This window comes from Leucopleurus acutus, assembly GCF_964270905.1.
Source record: "Leucopleurus acutus genome assembly, chromosome: 3".
Lineage (NCBI taxonomy): Eukaryota > Metazoa > Chordata > Mammalia > Artiodactyla > Delphinidae > Leucopleurus > Leucopleurus acutus.
In genome coordinates, this window is record NC_139145.1 from 48,834,733 (window position 1) to 48,840,732 (window position 6,000).

Sequence of the window (6,000 nt, forward strand, 5' to 3'; positions counted from 1 at the left end):
CCGTGAGCCACGGCCGCTGAGCCTGCGCGTCCGGAGCCTGTGCTCCGCAACAGGAGAGGCCACAACAATGAGAGGCCAGCGTATGCAAAAAAAAAAAAAAATCTTAATTTGGGAATGGAAATTAGAAATGGCTATAGAAATTAGGAATTGTTATAAAGAAAGCCAAACACCATCATTATGTAACATGGTGATGACCAAGGAAGGTGCATCCTGTTCAGTAAATTAGCAACGTGGTTGAAATGAAAAGCAGCCGTTAAAGCAAGGACCCCACTAAGAGAACAAACAGCAGCTCAGATACTAGGAAAAGTGCTGGTGCCATATCTACACTACAACGTGCCTCTGAGCCAAGCTCTTGTGACTTTTGATGATTAGAAAGGAGGTAATGTTGATAAAATGTTTTACCACTAACGGCTTTGTGGTAAACGAAGTATGTTTAAAGTAAAAAAAAATGTGTTACAAAGTTAAGAGACGTATGCACTCTGAAGACCCAGAGAAAAATTTTGCAAGCTGTCTAAAAAGCCCATCCAGAGAATCCGACGGGACCTCTCTGCCACCAACACTGACACTCTTGGTGCCTGGGAGAATGCCCGAGGGATGGGGAATTCTGCAGGGACACAGAACCAGAGGGCATATGGGAAAAGATGCCAGCAGTCTGACAACCTGAACTAACCTGCAGGCAGGATTGCAATGACAGGAGCGTCAGGGCATGTGTATGAGAACCCGGGTACACTCCTTGGAATTAAATGCTGCTCACACAGGAGCATATCAGAAGAACAGGCTTTAAAACATATTATATTGCCGCAATAAAGATGTTAAAAAAAAAAACATATTATATTGCTTTAGTGTAAGGAAGACTTTGCAGTGGTATGCAGTGGCCAATGGCGTACCATAAGTGGGTTATAGGGGTGCTGAGATGTTGATACTTTTGCCCCTTGGAGCAGCCAGCTGGGTCCTAACGTGGCCAGAGCTTCTGAGACAATTACCTCTAGTCATGAGTAGGCTTGTTCTTTTATCCTGAGGATCTATAAAATGTTATCGTTTTCCACATGTGTTATGGTATAAAAGAGATTGGGAAACATTGCATAAGTGGGGTGTTATAATTTTTTGTTCAAGTGGAGACACCTTTGAGAATAAAAGGGGCTGTATTAATATTTTTTTAAACATCTTTATTGGAGTATAATTGCTTTACAATGGGAGCTGTATTAATAGTTACACCAGGACACCAGGCATATAGTGGGACTGTTCCAGGTAAACTGGGATGAATGGTGGAGTAGGCAGAATAATGGCCCCCAAAGCTGTCCAGGTCCTAATCCCCACAGCCTGTGAATATGTTACCTTAGATGGCCAAAGAGACTTTGCAGATGTGATTAAGTTAAAGATGTTGACAAGAGGAGATTATACCAGATTATCCAAGTCGGGCCTAATGTAATCACAATGGTTCTTATAGGAGGGAAGCAGAAAGGTCAGAGAAGAGAAGATGCTCCTCTACTGGCTTTGGAGATGGAGAAGGAGCCACAAGCCAAGAGAGTGCGGGAGGCCTTTAGAAGCTGGAAAAGCAAAGAAGGGGATTCTCCCTAGAGCCTCCAGAAAAAAACACAGCCCTGCCAACATCTTGATTTTAGGACTTCTGACCTCCAGCACTGTAAGACAACAAATTTCTCTTGTTTTATCCACAAAACGTGTGGTAATTTGCTAAAGCAGCAATAGGAAACTAACACAAATACTCTTTATAATTTAAGAAGTTTATCTTTATGCTTATATAATTTTTAAAAGTACAAAGATAAGTAAAAAAGAACTAAAAGTGAAATAATTATATTGACAGGAGGAGTGGGGGAGATTGACAGGCATAAATTTTCATCTAACAGCATGTTGATTAGTTGAGAAATATCATTAAAGTGTATTATACGAAGAGATGGAGAACTGAAGAACTAAAACAAAAAACCAATTAAAAAAAAAAGGCTAGCCCCAGAAAGAGGAATGGAGAGGGTCAGATAAGGAGACTCTAGCTTTAATTATAAATCCTTTGATTAAAAAAATTAAGGGTTTAACTATGGACGTCTTTTTAAAAATGTGAATATTAATTTTTTTTTTTTTTTTTTTTTGGCTGCGTTGGGTCTTTGTTGCTGCGCACGGGCTTTCTCTAGTTGTGAGCGGGGGCTACTCTTTGTTGGGATGCGCAGACTTCTCCTTGTGGTGGCTTCTCTTGTTGCGGAGCACGGGCTCTAAGCATGTGGGCTTCAGTAGTTGTGGCTTGCGGGCTCTAGAGCGCAGGCTCAGTAGTTGTGGCGCACGGGCTTAGCTGCTCCGCGGCATGTGGGATCTTCCCAGACCGAGGCTCAAACCCGTATCCCCTGCATTGGCAGGTGGATTCTTAACCACTGCGCCACCAGGGAAGCCCCATGAATATTAATTTTTAAAGTAGGAGTGTGTGGTGGGAAGCCTCCGAGAGCTTACTGGGCTCAGGTTCTCCAAAGCTCTAGCTTCCAATCTATCTGAAACCAACTTACAGCTTCCATCGTACCCACAGATCCTCCCCTAACCTCTTACTCACCCAACAGCTTCCTTGATCTCAGTCTCGGCATAAGACAGCGCCAACTGGTAGGTCCTCCTGAAATAAGGCAGGAAAAGGCAGCATTGGGTGAGGAATATTCCCAGGATTGGGACCAAGCCCTCTAAGAGATCTGGGGCAAACCCACTAAGCCCCTGTAGGGCAGGCAGACCTTGGGGTTACCTCACAACGGTAACAAAGGACCTGGGAGAGCTTAGAAGAGAGAATTGCCTCCTGTTGCCAAAAACACACTGATGTAGGGGCCCAAAGGAAAGGGCTGAGGCTAGCTCTGCCATGTACTAGCAAGTCCCTTTCATCCGGGCTTCAGTTTCTCACTGATGAAATAGGGGAAGAAATTCATCTCCCAAATCTTTCAGCTCTGTGAGTCCTTCTGTTCCCTGCTTCAGCAACATCCCTCCCTCCAAAGAAGACTGGACAGGCCCTCAGTCAGCCACAGAATCATTATATATTACACTTTAGAGTTTCTTTGAGATGGTCTGCTGCAACCCATTCATTTTTTTTTTTTTTCTTAGCCACACCACTTGGCTTGCGGGATCTTAGTTCCCTGACCGGGGATTGAACCCCAGGCCACGGCAGTGAAAGTCCTAACCACTGGACTGCCAGGGAAATCTCCTATACATTTTATATATGGGAGATTGAACCTCAGAGAGACAAAGGTGTTTGGTCAGGGTCACACTTGGTAAGAAGTGTGAGAACCATTGGGTTCTCTTCTGACCCCTCACTTAGACCCTAGGGTTCCGTGGTCATGATTTACCATATGAAGGTACAGAATAGTACCTGTTTAATATGCAAATAACTGCGTCTGAGTTTTTAAAAATACAGTATAAGATGCCACTATGGAAAAAACATAACCATATAAAAGAAGATGAATGGTTATATTAGTTTACTATTGCTGTGTAATAAATTACCACAAACTTCGTGGCTTAAAGTGACATACATTTATTGTCTCACAGTTTCTCTGGGTCAGAAGTTCAGGCATGGCTTAACTTGGTCCTAAGCTTATAGGGGCTCAGAGGTTGCAACTACGTGTTGACTGAGCTGTAGTCTCATCTGGAGGCACAACTGGAAAATAATATTCCTCCAAGCTCGCTCAGGTTTCTGGCACAACTAATTCCTTTGCTGTTGTAGGACCGAGGGCCCCAGCTTCTTGCTGGCTGTCAGCTTCTCGCTGGCCCTCAGCTCCTAACCATATGGGCCTCCTAACATGACCACTTACTTCTTTAAAGCCAACTAACTTTGAAGTCTCTAGAGTCTGCTAGTAAACCAAGACCTTATATGACGATGTAATCATGAAAGTGACATTACATCATCTTTGCCACATTCTATTGGTTAGAAGCAGGCATAGGTCCCACCCACACTCAAGAGGAGGAGATAAACAAGGGCATGAATACCATAAATATCAAAGGAGGTGGAATCTTAGAGTCTATCACCACAGCGGTGAAAAGAGTGTGTGTAAAAAGGACTGAGGACTTCCCTGGTGGTCCAGGGGTTAAGACTCTGCGCTTCCACTGCAGGGTGCGTAGGTTTGATCCCTGATCCCTGTTCGGGGAACTAAGATCCCACATGACGCGTGGCACGGCCAAAAGGAAGGGGGGGTGGGGACTGAAATGTCTACTCCTGTCAAGACAACTGAGAGGAGGGCTAAGTTTTAGCCATTGGATTTGGCAACAGGAACCATAGTTGCCACTGGCAAAAGCAGTTTCAGTTAAATAATAAGGATGAAAGTCGGCTGAGGTAGATTCAAGAGAATGGAAAGTGAGAAATTGGAGAGAGTGAATAGAGACAAGTCTTTTAAGGAGTTTTGCTCTGAAAGGGAGCAGAGAGATGAGAGATTAAAGGTACTATGGTATGTTTATATGTTCATGGGAATGATGCCGTAGAAAGGGAAGGGCTGATGGTGCAAGAGAGAGGGAAGGATCATTGCAGGAGGAAGACTCTTGAGTAGGTGAAGGAAAGGGGATGAGATCCAGTGCTCAAGATAAAGGGACTTAGGACAGGATGAGGATGGCTCAGCCACGTTCATGGGAGAAAAAGCCTCGTATATGGATTCAGACACAGGTCAGTGGATAGATTTAGTGGCTGGAGGATAAGGAAGTTCTCTTCTGATTGCTTCTGTTTTCTCAATGAAATGAGAACAATGCCATCGGCTGACAGTGAAAAGGGGAGAGTAATGGAGGTTTGAATAGAGAGAAGTGGTAGGAAATAGTCCTCTTGAAGAGTGGAAGAACCACATAAATAAGACAAAGAGTAGATTTTCCCTGCGGTGCTAGGACCCACCTGAGGTTTTCATAAATTTAAAATGTGACGGGTTGGCAAATCCGGCTGTTGTTCTCTAGCCACATTCAACTACTTGGGTGTAGTCTCAAAGTAGAGGCAAAGGTGCATCTGGTCAGTGTTGTGGCTTTGGAAGGTGGATACAATACAAGGAGAGGGACAAGAGGGATGAGAGTGTATGGCAGGGAGACTCCACAACTGACCAATCACTGGGTAAAAAGGGGAATGAAGCTATGAGGGGGCGAAGAGCAGTGGCTGGGTCTCAGAGCAGCATCAGTGGACAGGAGGCCCTGACGTGGTCAAAGATCTGGTAGGGTCTGCAAATTAGTGGATGTGAGATGGACCAGTAGGTGTTGGTGAGGCACCCAGAGAATGGGATGCTTGAAATAGAGACTTTGAAAGTGGTGTAGGAACACAACATTGTAAATCAACCATACTTCAATAAAACTTTTTTCAGAATAGTGGTGCAGGTTTTGATAATGACAAGGTCTGGGGTGTGATGGTGGGAGTCAGTGTGTGGAGGACAACCTGAAAGAAAAGGTGGTCAAGGACGTAAGAGGCTGGAGTACAGGTGATTCCTTTATGTGGTTGAACTAATCAAGAATGATCATAGGGAAATGGTGGAGGGAGAGAGAGAGGGCAGGAAAGGGAAAAAGAGAGAAAGAGGGTGTTAAGTGGAAGAGGGGGCGGCCCTGAGGGCTGTGCATGCCGCAACAAGTAGAGGTGCTGCGGACTGCTGCCATGTGTTCCAAGGGAGCTGTCTTAGAGAGGAGAGAGGAAAGCAGCCCTCTCTTAGAGGCCTGCAGAGGAAGCAGTGACCTCAGGGGGAAGCCACATGTTACAGCAGCAAGGCGAAGAGAACATTGCTGTGCAGGGGACTTCCCTCTTCCTCAGGAAAACCTTCCTGATCCCCTTTATCAGAGTAACTGCTTTTGTTACACACACTCAGCCTTGCTAAATTTTCCTTCAGAGCGCTTATCACAGTTGAATTTTTTTTAATTTATGTATGGGAAACCCTGATTGATATTCATGATTTCCAGCTAAGCTCACGGAAGGCAGGGACTGCACCCTGGCCCCGGTGGATCCCCAGCACGCAGCGGAGTGGCCAGCATGGGGGTGCTTCATCGGAAGGAGGAAGAGAAAGAACAGACTTGTAG